Here is a 17,449-nt window from a genome sequence, read left to right on the forward strand (position 1 = left end):
GTTTCACAGTCATCCCTCTTGGCACGGACAATCAGGGAATCAAAAGACACTTGAGACACTTAAGATGAGGAACAAAATTTGGTCATTATGTTAAAGCCTATTTTAAAGTCCAATTTACATGTATCTATCTGTCTTTAAAGCTAAAAGGACTAAATTATACTTTGAACCTTCAAACGCCTTCAGATCATAGCTTGATAATTACCCAAATGATATTTTGAATCACCTAAATTTGTCTGCATTTGTTGTTGTGCTAATTCTTGTAGTATGTTAGTTGCCATTGTTATGTACCTTCCAATCATAACCTACTCATAGCTGACACTCCAGTGGGTTTTGTTGTTATCATTGTTTTTATGTACAAATAGACTCTAAGTAATAGCAACTCTATGAACAATGGCTCTGACTCTTGCCCTATCCTGAGCCAAGTGTACTGTTTCTGACACACTTTACCCTTGGCCACAGACACTATGTCAATCCATGTCATCTAGGGTCTTCCTCTTTTGCACTGACCTTCTACTCTTCCAAGCATGATGTTCTTCTCTAAAGACTGTTCCTTCCTAACAACATGTCTAAAGTATGTGAGAGCTTCACAATCCTCACCTCTGAAAAACAAATTGTCTTAATTCTCTGCAGGACAGACCTGCTTGTTTTCATGGTAGTCCATATTATGTGCAATACTCTTCTCCAGCATTCCTCAAAGACGTCAACTTTTCTTCTGTGTTCCTTATTCATTGCCCAGCTTTCAGATGCATAACAAGCAATTGAGAAGTCTATGCCCCGAATCAAGTTCACCTTAACCACTAGACTGACATTGTTGCTCTTTAACACTCCTGAGAGAGCTTTGACAGCAGATATTTACCAGTGTAACTCCTCTTTTGATTTTTTGACTGCTGGTATCAGGAATATTGATTGCAGATCCAAGAAAGGCACAATCAAGAACCTCAAACTCTTCTTCATCTATCATGATACTCCCTACTGGCTCAGTAATGAGGATTTTGTTTTCTAAATATTAAAATGAAATTCATATTGAAGGCTGAAATCTTTGATGTTCTGCAGCAAACACTTCAAATCCTCTTTAGTTATTGAGAGCAATGCTGCATCACCTTCATAACAAAATTTGTTTATGAGTCTCCCTTGAATCTTGATGTCATATTCTTCTTCATAAAACTTAGCCGCTCTTGTGATATGTTCCACATCTATATTGGGTGGGGGGGGGAAGAACAGATACATTCCCGGCGTACTCCTTTTTTGATTTTGAACCATCCAAGCCTGGAAGCAGAAAGTTATGCTACCAAGCCCAAGGTGGTATAGCACTGGTCTGTGCGTTGCTGTACAGAGGTAACTCATGGTTGCTGTGATGCTGAACACTGTGATACTGATGTGCCAAATGTGGTAATGGTACCCATGATGGACAGTATTTGCTGGAGCTTCCCGACCAAAACAAACCTGGAAGCAGGAGTGGCATCCACTTCCGAAATGACTTGCCTCCAGAAACTCTATGTATGAACAGTACTCAGGCCTTTCTTTCATAGGGTCGCTATGAGTCGTCTATGACTCGACAGCACCTAACAACAGCAATATGCCTTTCCTCTGTTAACAATAGATTCTTTGCCTAAGTCTAGGTTTCACATGAGCACAGTCAGGTATTAAGAGATTCCCATTCAACTCTAGATTAACCACTATCTGTTGTGAGCCACAAAGTCAAATAATTTTGCATAGTCAGTAGAAGACACATAGACATCCTTCAAGTACACTCTGCTTATGGCCATAATCTGTTGCACATCAGCAGTAATATCCCTAGTGCCATAACCTCCTCTACATTCCGCTTCTTTTTCTGGAAGTTCTCTCTCAATGTACGGTTCCAGGCATTTTATAATAATTTCATAAACATTTTGCTTTTAAATAAAATCAATGATATTGTTGTATATTTCCACATTCTGTAAGATCACCTTTTTGGGGGAATAGGAATAAATATGGATTTCTCCCAATCAGCTGCCTCGCCAGGGCAGCTGTTCTCCAGCTTGCTTAATACGTGTTGGTGAGCAAATCCAGGGCTGTATCTGTTGGTTGAAATATATAATTTGATATTCCAACAATTCCTTGGGCATTATTTATTTATTTATTTTTAGATTTCTTCACAACAGCTTGAACTTCCTCCTTTATTAGTATTAGTTTTTGTCTTTAGAGGCACTAAATAGCATGGGAGGAGATTGCCCATCTTTCTGCCTCTAAGCAGATGATAGATTCAAAGTGTGTTACTACAGTTGAGCAGTGCAGCTCCTTACCACTTGACCAGCATAAGTGATTTTTTCTTTCATTATTTCATTTTGGTTTCAATATTGTGAAAATATTTTTAAAATTATATGTCAATAATTCTTTTGATATTGTTATAGTTGTTGTAATGTGCCATCAAGTCAACTGTGATGCATAGCAATCTTATGTACAAAGGCTTTGAACCCTTCCCTATTCTGAACCAGTCTCACTGACTCAGACACACCTAAACCCATTGCCCCAATTACTGTGTCAATGCATCTCATCCTGGATCTTTTTCTCCTACTCTGTCCCTCCACCCTTCCAAGCATGATATTCTACTCCAAGAACTGGTCTCTCCTGGCCACATGCCCAAACTATGTGAGACAGAGCTTCAAAATCCTTGCCCCTGAAGAGAAATTTCATTTTACTCTAAGACAGATCTGTTTTTTCTCCTGGTGGTCTATGGTATGTTCAATACACTTCTCTAGCACCACAACTCAAAGGCATCAACTCTTCTTGTGTTATCCTCAGTCATTGTCCAGTTTTCTGATGCATATCAAGTAATTGAGAATCCCTTGACCTATTGGGTGCACATTAATCTCCAGACTAACCATGATAAATGGAGAAGTGTTTGAGGTTGTTAAAATTTCAACTTATTTGGCTCCACAATCAACACTCTTGTTACCGGTAGTCAGGAAATTAAAAGATAAATTGCACTGGAGAAGTCTGCTATCAGGGACCTCTTTAAAGTGTTAAAGAGCAATGAGTTAATTCTTTTGATAATGAATTAATTATAAATTAAAAATAAATTAAAAGAGAAGAAGAAAAAATAAAAAACCTTTTGCTGTTACTAAAAATCTAACAGATAATAATGTAATTTGAAGGAGAAAGATTTTAAATATTTTTTGTGTTTGTACAATTCAAAAAGTACTATATATCATTAATTTATACATATATTATTGTTGTATACCTGAGAGTCAGAACCAACCCATAGTTGACCCTCCAGCAGGTTTTCAGAGACAATAAATCACATGGGAAAGGATTGGCCATCCTTCTCCAACAGATCAACTGGGGGCCTCAAACTGCATGCCTTCAGGATCACAGCACAGCTTCTTGCCACTAAGTCACCAGAGCTCCCAAATTGACTTTATTATAATTATCATCAGAATTTATAGTAAACAATATCGCTAATGGGCTGGCATCTGCTGAGAAGGCCCAGGAATGTTAGCCACAACTGTAAAGAACTTTTGAACTAAAGAATTAAAATCTTTTAAAAGCATGTCTGTTCATAAAAAGTTTTTAAGTTCTCTTCTAATAAATTATATACATTGATTAATTTTGTAACTAATGCATTCCTTCATTTTTAGACTCTAATCATGCAATGGCTACTGGGTAAAACAGTTAACTTTTCTATTACTTTTCTGAAATTGTAAAAGGAATTTCCCAGAAAAAGTATTTCTTTTTGCTGTCAATAACTGGCTTCCAGTTAAATTCAGAGCTCAAGGCATTTGGATTGACTGTCAGAGTATGAGATTCCTGGCAGCCTTATCTTTTATATACTCTCTATCTCTTTGTGGAAAAGCAATACACTACTAAGAAGTAAGCTTTCTGGGTCAAAAGCTCACCTTATGTTGAAGATTGAAGGGTATCTGTTGACTACTTATGTGGCGTTATAATATTGTTGATTTCTTTTCATGGCATTTAGGTTCAAACATCATTACTTTAACTATAAAGAAGTTGAGAATTCGTTCCTTCTTTTGGAGGTGCTGAGCCCTTCCAAAGCTTATTATTTGGTGAAATACATCACAATTCTTAAAAGCAAAATGCGATATATATTTCACATGTAAAATAATAAAATGGTGGCATTACTTAAGAATAGAATTTTATTCTATTCAAACGGAACCTGTTGATTTGAGAAAAAGCTTCAGGAAACATTTAAACTTTCTAATAAAATTCATCGGTGTATCTCTTTTCTAAATTAAACTTTTAAATACACATGAAGTTCATAGACCCAACATTGGTGGTACTCAAAACATAGATTGTATTTTTAAAAAATTTTGGAAATATGAAATATATTTTTAAATAAATTACAAATAACATAAGAAACAAGTCTAAATATAGGTTTACCAACTCTCCTTTTCCCCTCTATGGGGTAAATGAATACACTGTGAGATTAGACCTTCATATTTTAATATGTAGCTGTTATTGTTATGACTGTTAATAAAGAGGAAAATTTATGTGGAAATATAAACATGGACAGATTGATAAAAATAATCCTGAGAAATGGTTACCATTAGGTGTCATTAAATTAGCTCTAACTCAAAGACATTCAATATACAGCTCAGCTGGATCAGGTGTTATCTTCACAATCTTGATTAATTTTAGCATAATGTACAAAAATGTGTGATATCTGGCATGTACTTGTTACTACAAACCCTAAGATACTATAATTTTATGCCATTGATTTATAGCAATCCTATAAATAATGAAGCAGGAATGTTATCCAATTATGAAATAGCTTGCCTCCAGAAACTTTATGAACATAGAGAAATGACGAAAATTAAACAAGCGCTCATTTCTTTTGCTCATAGGGTCACTATGAGTCGTCTATGACTCAGCGACACTGAACAACAACAGCATGAATAATGGATCTGAATGCTACCCTATTTTGTGCCATCCTCTCCACCGCCCAAAATATTTAAACTCATTGTTATAGTCATAGTGTCAGTCTTATCTTGTTGAGGGTCTGCCTCCCTTATATTGACCCTCTACTTTTACAAATAAGATATTTTTCTCCAAGAACTGGTCCTTCTTGACAAAAATGACTAAATTGCATAAGGTGCAGTTTTACCCTAGTCACTTTCTCCAAGAATAATCTGATTGTTCTCTTGTCTGTTGGTAGAATTCATGGAGCGAATTACCACTCATCATACCCCTATTAGTAACAGATCTGAAACTATCGTCTTCACCTCTGATATACTCGATCTCTCTGTTACAGTCATCTCAATCTACTTTCTTGAGTCTTTCTTTCAAGGACTCTTCATCTTTCAAAGCATGACACACTTTCCCAAGTGTTGGCTCCTCCAAACAACATTCCTGAAATACAGGCACACTTTTTCTAAGAAATATCTGTGTATTCTTTTGGCAGTCCTTGGGATATTTAGTACTCTTCTCCAGCACCAACAATCAGAGGTCTCAATTCTTCTTTTGTCATTCTTATCTATTACCTAGCTATCTGATGGATAGCAGGTAATTGAGAAGACCATGAATGAGGCATATTTTAGTCTTAAAACTGATAAAAAGAAAAATAATAAAATAATACAGCTGAACATAGAAATGCCATATAACTGAGTCATTCCACTGCTAGTAATATACCCTAAGGAACTTAGAACTAAGACATGAATGAATATATGTACATCAGGGTTCACAGCAGCATTATACACTTCAGCAAGAAAATGGAAATAATCCAAATGGTCATCAGCAAATAAATGTATTGCGAAATTTTGGTACATTTACCTAATGGAATGCTATTCAGCACTAATGAATGATGATTTTGTAAAATACTGCATAATATATGAGAGTCAAGAGAGCATTAGGATTAGTGAACCAACTCAGTGTTACAGGGACAAATACTGCACAAGACCATTAATGTAAAAATGGAAGGATAACTGAGTAAGATGTGTATAAATGTTCAGAAGGGAAGAAGAAAAGAGGAAAGGATTGGGAAAAGGTGGAAATCATTTAGATAGCAGAAGTTAGTGGGTTGATGGGAGAGTGCAATAATTGGAAGGATTCAATGTGAACTTGAAAAAATTTACTAATACTAAGCATAGATCAATAGTAATTAATTATAAAAATATAATATATATAAAGGTATGAAACAATGTAAATGAAATTAGTATAAAACTCAATTTACACTAATGAAACAAAATGTTATTATATACAAACCAATACAAATATTGTTGTTGTTGTTGTTAGAAAATAAAACAAAACACCAAAATTGGTCTCAGTGCTCTTCAGCATTTTGAGAGGGCTCTGACAATGACCCTGCTTAAATCAATCTGTCTCCTGACTTGCAGCCAAGAGGTGGATCATAACAAGTGCGGCCGACATTGAAGAATGGGAATCCCAGAGCACTTGATTGTGCTCATGAAACACTTTTACCTAAACCAGGAGGATGTTGTTGTGTGACAAGAGCAGGAGAACACAGCAAGGTTTAAAATTAAGAAGGGAGTGTATCACGGTTGTATTATTTCCCCATACCTATTTAATCTACATGCTGAGCAAGTTATCAAGAAGCTGAACTTTAGGAATAAGAATGTGGCATCAGGATTGGAGGGAGAATAATCAATAACCTGAATTTTGCAGATCAAGGAATGCAGTCTTCAATTTAGATTGCATCTCAATGTTAAGGAAACAAAGATTCTTACCACTGGACCAAAAGGCAACATCATGACAGATGGAGAGGAGATTGAAACTGTCAACAGCTTCATGTTGTTTGGATCCACAATTAACAACCTTAGTACCAACAGAAATCAGAAGATGTATTACATGGGAAAGCTGCACTTAGAAACCTCTCCAAATTACTGAAGAGGAATAATGTCAGTTTGAGGACTAAGATGTGTCTGATTCAGAACATAGTCTATGCATCTGAGACCTGAACAATGAATAAGGATAACAGAAGAATTGAAGTCTTTGAGTTGTGGTTTTGGAGAAGAGAACTGAACATTCTGTGGATGGCAGAAAAACTCCCAATTTTTATTCTTCTTTTTCAAGCATTTTACAACAGCTAGCAAATTTTATTCATGCATATTGATTGAATGTCTAATCCATTTCAAATTTCAGAAGTTTTCAGCAATCTTCAATTTCTTCATCTCTGGTTTTAGTGGCTGGTTCTTACTTGTACCAAGACTTGGAGAGTTGTACTTTAGAACTCAAAAAACATTCTTACTTGTTAGCACTTTACCAGAATATTATGAGTCTTATTTGCTTGCTGTAATCTGCAGCAGATCAAAGACTGCAACCTTCAATATATATTGAAACTCACCATAAAGAAAACAAAGATTCTCACCACTGGGTAAACTGACAGCATCATTATGGATGGTGAAGAGATTGAGATTGTTAATAGTTTTAGTTTGCTTGGCTCCACAGTCAACGCTCTTGGTACCAGCCAGGAAATCAAGAGACAAATTGCATTGGAAAAATTGGCTGTCAGGGACCTCTCCAGAGTAATGAAGAGCAACGATGTCAGGCTGAAGACTAAGGTGCTCCTGATCCAGGCCATAGTCTTTAAAAATGTGTGTTATGCATCACAGAGCTGAATAAGGATTAGGGATGATAGAAAAAGAATTGATGCCTTTGAGCTGTGGTGCTGGAGAAGAGTGTTGAATATTCCATGGACTAAGAGAACAAACAGATTCATCTGGGAGAGGGTGAAACCGGCCTGCTCCTTGGAGTCAAGGATTCTGAAGCTTCATCTGACACACTTTGAACATGTTGCTAGAAGGGACCAGTCCTTAGAGAGGAACATCATGTTTGGGAGCGTGGAGGGACACTGAAAGAGAGGAAGACCCTGGATGAGATGGATTGATTTAGTGACTGGGATAATGAGAGTAGGAGTGTCTCCATTTATCATGTTATAGTTTATTGTTCTTACTATGAGGACTATGGTTTGTTTTAAGTTAAGGTCTTTGAGCTTCTTCAGTAAGTGCTCTAAATTTTTTTCTCTTTGAGTAACCAAGGTTTTATTGCAGAACAAATCATCCAGGTGGCTGGGCTCTATGAAAGGGAATGCGGCATCAATATTGGAAGAAGATGTATCAATAATCTGCATTATGCAGATGACACAACCCTGCTTGCTGAAACTGAGGAAGACCTGAAGTGCTTGTTGTCAAAGGTCAAGGACTATAGCCTTCAATATAAATTGAAACTCAGTATAATGAAAAGAAAGGTTCTTACCTCTGGGCCAATTGATGGCACCATAATAGATGATGAAGAGATTGAGATTGTTAACAATTTTAGTTTGCTTGGTTCTACAATCAACACCCTTGGTACCAGCAGCTAGGAAATTAAAAGATGAATTACATTGGAACAGTCTGCCATCAGAGACTTCTCCAAAGTACTGAAGAGCAATAATGTCTGTCTTGAGAATGAGGTGGACCTGATTCAGGCCATGGTATTTGCAATTAGTTGTTGTGTCAGAAAGCTTCACAATGGCTAGGGATGATAGAAGAATTAATGCCTTTGAGCTTTGGTGTTGGAGACAAGAATTGAATATACTGTGGACTCCTGGGAAAATAAACAGGTTTATCCTACTGAGGGTAAAGCCAGGCTATTCCTTGGAAGCAAGGATTCTGAAGCTTTGTCTGACATAATTTGAACATGTTGCAAAGATGGGCCAGTTCTTGGAGAGGGACGTCATGCTTGGTAGGGTGGAGGGACAGCACAAAAGATGAGATGGATTGACTCAGTGACTAGGGTACTGGTTGGAGGTGTGTTGGAGACAATAAGATTGGCACAAGATAGAGAAGGATATGGTGCTGTTGTACATAGGGTCACTATAAGTCATAAGCGACTATATGACACATAACAACAACATATCTATCTGTCTATCTATCTATCTATGTAACTTTATTTTTGTAAATGTGCTGTTGTCATTATTTGTCATCTACTTGCCTGCTACTTATAGCAACCCTACATACAACAGCGCTGAACCCTGCTCTACCTTGAGCAAACCTCTTTGTCTCTGTTGTGCTTACCCCATTTCCCAGTCAGAGTCAGTCTTTCTCATGCAGAGTCTTCTTCTATTAAGCTGTTCCTCCACCCTTCCATGTATGAAGTTCCTCTCAAATGACTGGTCCCTTCTAGCAAAATGTCCAGATTATGTCAGACAGAACTTCAAAATCCTTGCGTCTCCAAGGAGCAAACCTGGTTTCACTTTCTCCAGGATAGACCTGTTTGTTCTCATAGCTGTCCATACTATATCTAATATTCTCTCTACCACTGTAATCAAAGTTGTCAATTCTCATATAATCCTTAGTCATTGCTCAGCTCTCCTATGCATAGCAAGTAATTGCACAGGCTATGGTCAGGATGAGGCACAGCTTAGTCTCTAGACTGACATCATTGCTCTTCAGTACTATTGAGTGACCCCTGACGGCAGATTTTTCCAGTGCAATTTCCTGGCTGCTGGTAACAAGTGTGTGAGTTGTGGAAACAAGCAAGCTGAAGATGTTAACAGTCTCAGTCTCTTCATCATCTATCATGATGCTCCCAATTGGCCTAGAGGAGATAATATTTGTTTTCTTAATATTGAATTTCAATAAATTTAAGTCTATAATTCTTGACCTTCTGCAGTAAAATCCTCAGGTCCTCCTCTGTTTCAGCAAGCACAGTGGTGTTATCTGAATAGCACAGGCTGTTGAGGAGTCTTCCCTCAATCCTGATGCCACATTTCTCCTCATAGAGCCCAGTCTCTTGGATGACATGTTCTATCTATAGATTGAAAATTATTACAGTAGAAAATTGAAAATTAGAATATGGCTTCTAAGCCAAGAAGCCAAAACAAAGGGAAGAGATCAAGAGGTTAAGGGTCTGAACAGAAAATTTCAAATGTCAGCACAAGAAGACAAAGCAAGGTATTATAATGAAATGTGTGAAGAGCTGCAGTTAGAAAATCAAAAGGGACTAGCTCGCTCAGCAAATTTTAGCTGAAGAAACTGAAAGTCAAGTCTCAAGTTAGAATACTTACGTCTGCTTCTGTACATTTTTCAGATTTGAAAACTGGTTTTATATTTTCCTTATTGAGATTAACAGACTGATTCTTGGAGGTACAAAGAGCTGAATTTAATTGAAAAAACATTTTTATGACTATTATTATAAAAAGGCAGTTGAGATGGGCTTTACGGTCTAAGAAATTTGGATACTGGTTTCACTGAGCTATTCAAAGGTCTGATGGGTTCTGAATACCTCAGATGATTAAGGTCAATGTTCAGAACAGAGTACTCATCATCATGATATATTGAGTTTGTCACACTGATGTTTCCATTTGGAAGACTCTTAACTCAGTCTTGTGAACTGAAGAGTCTATGGTCTCTGCACGTAAACAAGGATCAAAGTGGCGAGACTTACTCTCCACAAGTGATCTACTCAAAGAACGATCAGATTTTAGGTTCCTACCTTTTGTATTTATCACTGGCAAGATGCCAGTTTCTCCAAATTATGGCTGTGAAATGCTTTCTCTGGATTCACCCACTTGTGCTGAAAAACTGACATTCTCATTAATAGCTTCAGAAACAAAAGATTTTAACCACTGTTTGTTTTGGTATCAAATTTCACTTCCCAGTTTTCAGAATTATCTGTTTGTAATGTATCCATTACCATGATGGTGGTTTTTGAACCATCAACAGTTTCTTCTCTTCCTGTTGATGATGGCAGGAAATGGTCTGTTTCCATAGGTAATGATAAACAAGTCTTTGAACTACAAAGAAACATATCACAAGGCATAGAATTCTCAACAGATTTAACTATGAGACCTTTTTTTTTTCTCTCTCCACTTTACTTTCTGGAATATTGATCTTATGTTAAAATGTCACTAAAAGAGTCCTTCCGTTCCACTAACTTTGGTTTGATTTCCTCTGGTATACGTTCACTAAAAGATGGAATAAATGTCACTGTTTTAGCCTGCACCAAGGCCTCCAAATTATATCCATCACTGAATTTGGGATCATCAGTTCTTTTATGATTATTTTCCTGAGAAAGAGACTGGTTTTAGCAGGAGGAAGTGTTAAGTTCAATTTTTCCATAAAATTCTACTAAGTCTTTCCTTTTTTTTTTTTTTCTTTTTTATATGGACCACTTTCATCTTTAACTTTAAGTTCTTTGGTCATCTACTCTCTCAGAAAATTCACTTTTAGAATTTTTTTGGCTCATAATGTCCCTTTAAGTTAGTAATTTTTTTGTTTGATTGTTTGTTTTGGTTTCTTTGTCTTCTTTAAATGATCTGCGTGTAGCTTGGTTTTTTTCCCCCCGATTTACTGTCGTCTTTGCTTTCTTTTTTTATTTTATTTATTCTATACGCACTCACACACACACACACACACACACACACACACACACACACACTGGTTTACTTACAAAGTTCGTATAAGTTCATATATATTCTTTGCCCTTTGTTTTCCTGATATTTTTTCCTCTTCAGGCCTATGTCTTTCTGTTTTTACAGGTGCATTTTTCCATTGGTGCATACTACCAATGTCCCTGAATGATCCTTTTTAAGATCTATTGCTTGAAAGTGAAGATGAACATTTTCCCTTTTGAAAACTATGACTGATTATACTTCTGTCTCTTTTTTGTTTTAATTTTATTTCGTATTGATTTCATACAATATTACCTTTATAGTATGTTTAATTAATATATATTGTGTTTTATGCAATCTTTTCTTTACATTGCATTTTATATAATTATTCATATGCATTCAATTTTACATTATTTTTATACTAGTTTAAAAAAATTTAAATACATTATTTTCACACCAAGTCTTTCCCATTTCCCTCACCCTCCCACCCATCGAATTCTGCTTCCTCATGATTAATCCTCCCCTGCCACACATCCACCCTCCCCTCCCTTTGATACTCATGTTGTTTTTGTTCTTATGTGTCATTGCCCTCATGAGATTAAGTTAATTCATACAGCATAATGCTTCCCAGTCACTCCATATTTAGGTAATAATTTAGAAAATCATTGTTTCTGCATGCTGTATTGCATTCCATTGTGTGAAAGCATCATAATTTCTCAATTCATTTGATTGTCGTTGGACATTTGGGCTGTTTTCATATTACTGCGATGGTGAATAAAGTCTCCATTTGTGCTTCAGTTCTCATTTTCAAAGGGTATATTCCAAGCAATGGAATAATGCAAAGTATCTTCTCAGAGTACAATGCCATAAAACTAGCAATTAGATAGGCGTAAAGGAGTAAAGTTTATAAAACCACCCATGTGGAAATTAACTAACTCTATACTAGAACATGATTGAGTTATAAAAAAAATAAAGAGCGAAATAAAAACATTCCTTGAAACAAATGCCTCTGGGAGGCAGCTAAGGCAGTCCTCAGGGGGTAGTTTACAGCAATAGGCACATACATAAAAAGTGTAGATGATTGAACTCAAAACCTTTATCAAATAGAAAAAAAAAGAACAGCAAGCTAAAAAATAGCAATATCTAAAAGAAAATAATTTATAAGGACAAGAGCTAAAATCAATAAGATATAAAACAGAAAAGCAATTTTGACCATCGATAAGATCAGGACCTGGTTTTTCAAAAGGGTCAATCAAACTCACAAACCACTAGTGAATGTAACAAAAGAAAAAGGGAAAAAAAAGACACAGATAACTTGATTAAGAAACGGTAGTGGTGACATCACAACAAAACCAGATGAAATTAAATCAATAATAACAGAGTACTATTAAAAAGTATACTCTGGTAAATTTGAAAACCTAGTGAAAATGGACAAATTCCTTGAAACTCATGCCCTACTCAAATTGACAAAGACAGATAGGTATCGAACACTTAAATAGACTAATTACAAAAGAAGAAATGGGAAAGATCATATAAAGACTTCCCCATAAGAAAAGTCCTGGACCAGTTTAATATAGCTGAATTCTACCAAAAGTTCCGAGAAGGATATATCACCAATTTTACTTCATACAATTGTAAAAGAAAAAACACTTCCACCGTCATTCTACAAAATAAACATAACCCTAATACCAAAACCAGGCAAATATATTACCAAGAAAGAAAACTACAGAACAATATCTCTCATGAATATAGATGCAAAAATTCTTAACAAAATCCTAGCTAATAGGCTCCAAAAGCACATGAAAAAAATAATTCACCATGACTAAGTGGGATTCATAAGAGGCATGCAAGGTTGGTTCAAAATAAGAAAAACAGTCAACATGATTCACCATGTTAACAAAGTAAATGACCATATGCTCTTAGCAATTAATACAGAAAAGGCATTTAACAAGAAGAGTTACAATGTTCCCTTTGATGATCTGAATCTGTGTCACTTTTAAATTTTGAATGTTTGCTTACAGCCTTTTGTTCACCTTTATCATCTTCCTCAAGATGTCCTTGTAGCCTTTGATTTGTCTCTGTATTCCTTGATTGACTATCACCATAGCTAGTATTAAAGTCTGTGTGTATTCTCTCAGTTTCTCCACTATATTGACAATGTCTAATATCTTTTTTCTCTCTTCTATTCTCTTCACTTGAGTTACTCTCAATTAACTGATAATGAAAATGTGACCAAACACCACTAGTGCAAAGGTTTTCAATAGATGTCGGCAAAAGTGAAGTGTTCGGTTTTTCAGGATTTGATTTCCCTTCTTTTGTCAGGTTTGGCAATGAAGCACTATGATGCACATCTCTAGAAACATCATTTTTCAAGTTAGGATCAGGTTTTGAACAGTTGTCCAAATGAAGAGATCTGAATTTAAGGTTTTTTTTTTTATCTTTAACTCTATCTTATGACCTTGAAACACTAGGATTATTTTTAAAAATGTGGAAATTCAGAAAATATTTGGTGAAAATTATTTATTTCTTCATATTTCTTTGTAGATGATTTCCACTCTAGCAGTTTTGCTTAATGCTGAAATAGTCTTAAGAGACTGGTTATCACTCTTGGAGCTGAAATTCTTGGTATTTCCTTATACTTTCCCATCAGTTCTTTCATCTGCAGCTGGCATTTTTCAAATTCTAGTTGTAAATCATTTTATGTGACTTCCTTTGCATCCTCAGTCACAATCTCTTCCTACAAATCCAAACAATTTCTGGATAGTACACAGGATTTGGAAGGCTTGTCAGCTGCAGCACTGTCCTATCCAGCAGATATGTCCAAAGAGGAGATCAAATGAACTTGTTCCTTCACTATTGTCACCATCTGCTGCCATGATCATAGTTTCTTTTGATAGTCGTCAGCCAAACTGGTCCTGCCCATGATAACCCAGGCTCCTTTCAGGATACCAAGGGCTGCTTATTTAATGATTTTTTAGTTAACTTTTAGTTTAATCTCAATTAAGTAATTTTCAAACTTTTTTACTCTAATGTAAACTCTAGATTCCTCAGCAATGGTTTATGTTCAGTAGATTATATGAACTGCTTTTCAACAGAAAAGGAATAAATGAATAGGCACTATACTTCTGATTCCCTCTACAAGTTCTTTATCTATATCTGTGTGGTTCTTCCATCTTTCCATCCCTCCTCCTCCTCCTCCTCCTCTTCCTCCTCCTCCTTCTTCTTCTTTTCTCTCTCTCTCTCATCTCTATCTTTATCTCTATCTTCTATTTTCTTTCTTATTTAGCTAAGTGATTGATTTGATTTATAACACACAGATTCAAATTCAATTTCACCTCCCTAGTAAGAAAGAGTGGCTTGATGTATGCCTGTGAAGTCTGGTAGTCATTCAGCTGCACTCAGAGCACACAGTCCCTTTCATCAGCTGTAGAGAATTGAATTACTAGCTTTAAATATTAAAGACTTAGCAGCAGGAGAAAGACTCTAAAAAGGATAAAGTGTAGTATTAATCAATTGAGAAGTTATGTCAATGAGGAATCAATCGTTGAAAGGAGAAGATAAGATAGAGACTTTATTGTTTTGTTTTGCCATCTTTAAAAACAGATGCACAGGTTTCTGACATTTGTTAGGAGAATATAAATTTGAATAAACATAAAAAATAAAACTTTATGACAACTATTCTAGTATAGAGACACTGTTTTGTTATATTTCTGTATTGAGATAACTTTGGATTACTGTGATATTGAAATTTGTGCCATTGGTCTGCCAAGTGCCAAAATGGTTGCACGTGGTTGAAAAGGTTTGGCAGATCTCATAGTTAAAGACAGTCTTGGAAGCAGGAGTGAAGTCCGCTTCCTAAATATGCCTTTGGAAACTCTGAACTTAGAGAAAGGACAATAGTTATAGAACAATGTTAAAGTCTTTTTTTATAGGGTCAGTATTAGATGGCACTTAACCACAACAATATATAACAGGAAGCCCTTGTCTTCCATTTTGGACTTGGATGAAGCAGTTGGACTCTGTATGATGGTGCTCTTGCTTTGGTTGAGGATCTGTGTGGATGAGGATTTGAGTGGAACGTTTTGTTGTTTTTATTTAAGACTCTTGTTTAGATTCAAAAAGACCTCCTGGAGGGTCCCTGTATTTAAAAGTTGGACCTGAGGGATTATATTTTAATCTCTTGGTAACGGTATTTTTGAGAAACATTCTTCTAAGTCATACAGCACTCTCCTGTCAATTTGCTGTGCTGAGGTAATCTGGGTTTGCTGTGAAGCTTAACCATTAACCTTTGGGGTCTCAAATGCCATAATGGCTGCCCATTGTAGACAGTGTTGGGTGGAGCTCCCCATTTTAAGACATGTTTGGAAGCAAGAGTGACATCCACTTCCTAAACCAAACCACATGCCTCTGGAAACTCTGCGAACTTGGAGAAAAGATAGTTTAGAAAGGCCTCGGGTCTTTTGTTCATAGAGTCACTATGAGTCATGTGAGACCTAATGGCAATCAACAACAATCTAGAATAGAAATAGCTCTGATAGAGAAAAACAGGCAGTCTTCTAAAAAACAGTATATATATATATATATATTTAAAGCCTTATAAATCCAAGGTAGGATGTGATAAGCCTGAATGCACTACATGCAATGGTTTTGGGATTTGTTATTATTTTAATATTCTCATTTTTATTAAAAGTTCAACATAACCTATGTTTTAAGAAAGCCATGTTAACATATTTCGGATATGCAAATATGCTAGGATATATCAGAGACTACAAAACCAGAAGGCAAGAATATGTCATTGATTTTTCTTGTCTGCCAAAACATGCCTTTAGCTTTTTTTATTTGTCTATATTTTATGTTGTATTATTCTTAAAAAACATCTAAATGTAAACAATCAACTGTGAAAGTGAGAATCTTCTTTTCTGTCCATACTGGAGTAGTTGAAAATATATTGTTAAAATTACCAAAACTTTGAGGTGAAAAAACCACCTACGTTTTAGAAATATGCAGAAGATATTTACAAATATTTTATATGTATATGTATGTGCATGTATACGTATGTATTGTGTCTATAAATTCAAAACAAAACCATAGATTCAATAATAGGTTTAGTGTGTTAGTGAGAATTTTTGCAAGAAGTAGAATTACAAAATTTTTTGGTGTTATTGTTAGGTGCTGAAAAGTTAAAACAGTTTTGTAGAATCCCTATATAAAACATAGGATCTCACTTTCACCTTCATGGAATTAGCTGTAGGTAAGATAATGGCTGCAATCATTGTGTCTTCCCATCTTCCCATCTCATTGAAATACTTTCTCTCCTTTGTTGTTGTTCTTGTTTGTTATACAGTCAAAACCCACTCATCGCTGACCCTCTAGTGGGTTTTCATAGACAATAAATCCTATGGGATGAGATTGCCTATCCTTCTCCCCTAGAGCATCTAGTGGATTCAAACAGCTTGCCTTTGAGATTGCAGCATAGCTTCTTACCACTAGGCCACAAACGCTTAAATGATGCCTTATGTATCATCAAAATGTTTTGTCAATATTAAGTATGTATATCGTACCTGTGAAGGAGCTCTGATAGCTTAGTGTTAAGGAACTGAGTTACAATCTGAAAGGCATGCAGTTAGAATCTACCGGGTACTCTATGGGACAAGAATGAGGAATCTCCTTCATGTGATTTACTACCTCTGAAAACCTACTGAAGGATCAGTTAAAAACTGATTCCAGTTTAGCCGCATACAACAATAATCATGCATATAGACTACTTAGAAAGGATGTTGGAGAGAATATGATGTTTATGGCAAGTACATCAGATTTTATTAGTTTATTAGTTTTTAAATGTTATTTAATGTTTTTGTTATGTGCCATCGAGTCACTTACTACTCATAGCAACCCTATGTACAAGAGCCCTAAACACCGTTCTATCCTGTGCTAACCTCGCCGTCTCAAACACATTCATTCTCACCACTCCACTTACAGAATTGATCCATCTCATCGAGGGTCTTCCTCTCCTGTGCTGTCCCTCCACTCTCCCAAACGTGATGTCCCTCTCCAAGGACCAGTCCCTCCTTGCAACATGCCCAAATTATGTCAGACGAAGCTTCAGAATCCTTGACTCCAAGG

General features: G+C 35.9%; 1 pseudogene; it reads right to left on the reverse strand.

Annotated features, from left to right (window-relative positions):
* Nucleotides 1–13,270: 13,270 nt before the first annotated feature.
* On the reverse strand, nt 13,271–14,192 carry LOC102846578 (annotated as a pseudogene).
* Nucleotides 14,193–17,449: the final 3,257 nt, after the last annotated feature.

The sequence above is a fragment of the Elephantulus edwardii genome, unplaced genomic scaffold (assembly GCF_000299155.1).
Source record: "Elephantulus edwardii isolate Elephantulus edwardi_28Jun2011 unplaced genomic scaffold, EleEdw1.0 scaffold00173, whole genome shotgun sequence".
In the NCBI taxonomy this organism is placed as follows: domain Eukaryota; kingdom Metazoa; phylum Chordata; class Mammalia; order Macroscelidea; family Macroscelididae; genus Elephantulus; species Elephantulus edwardii.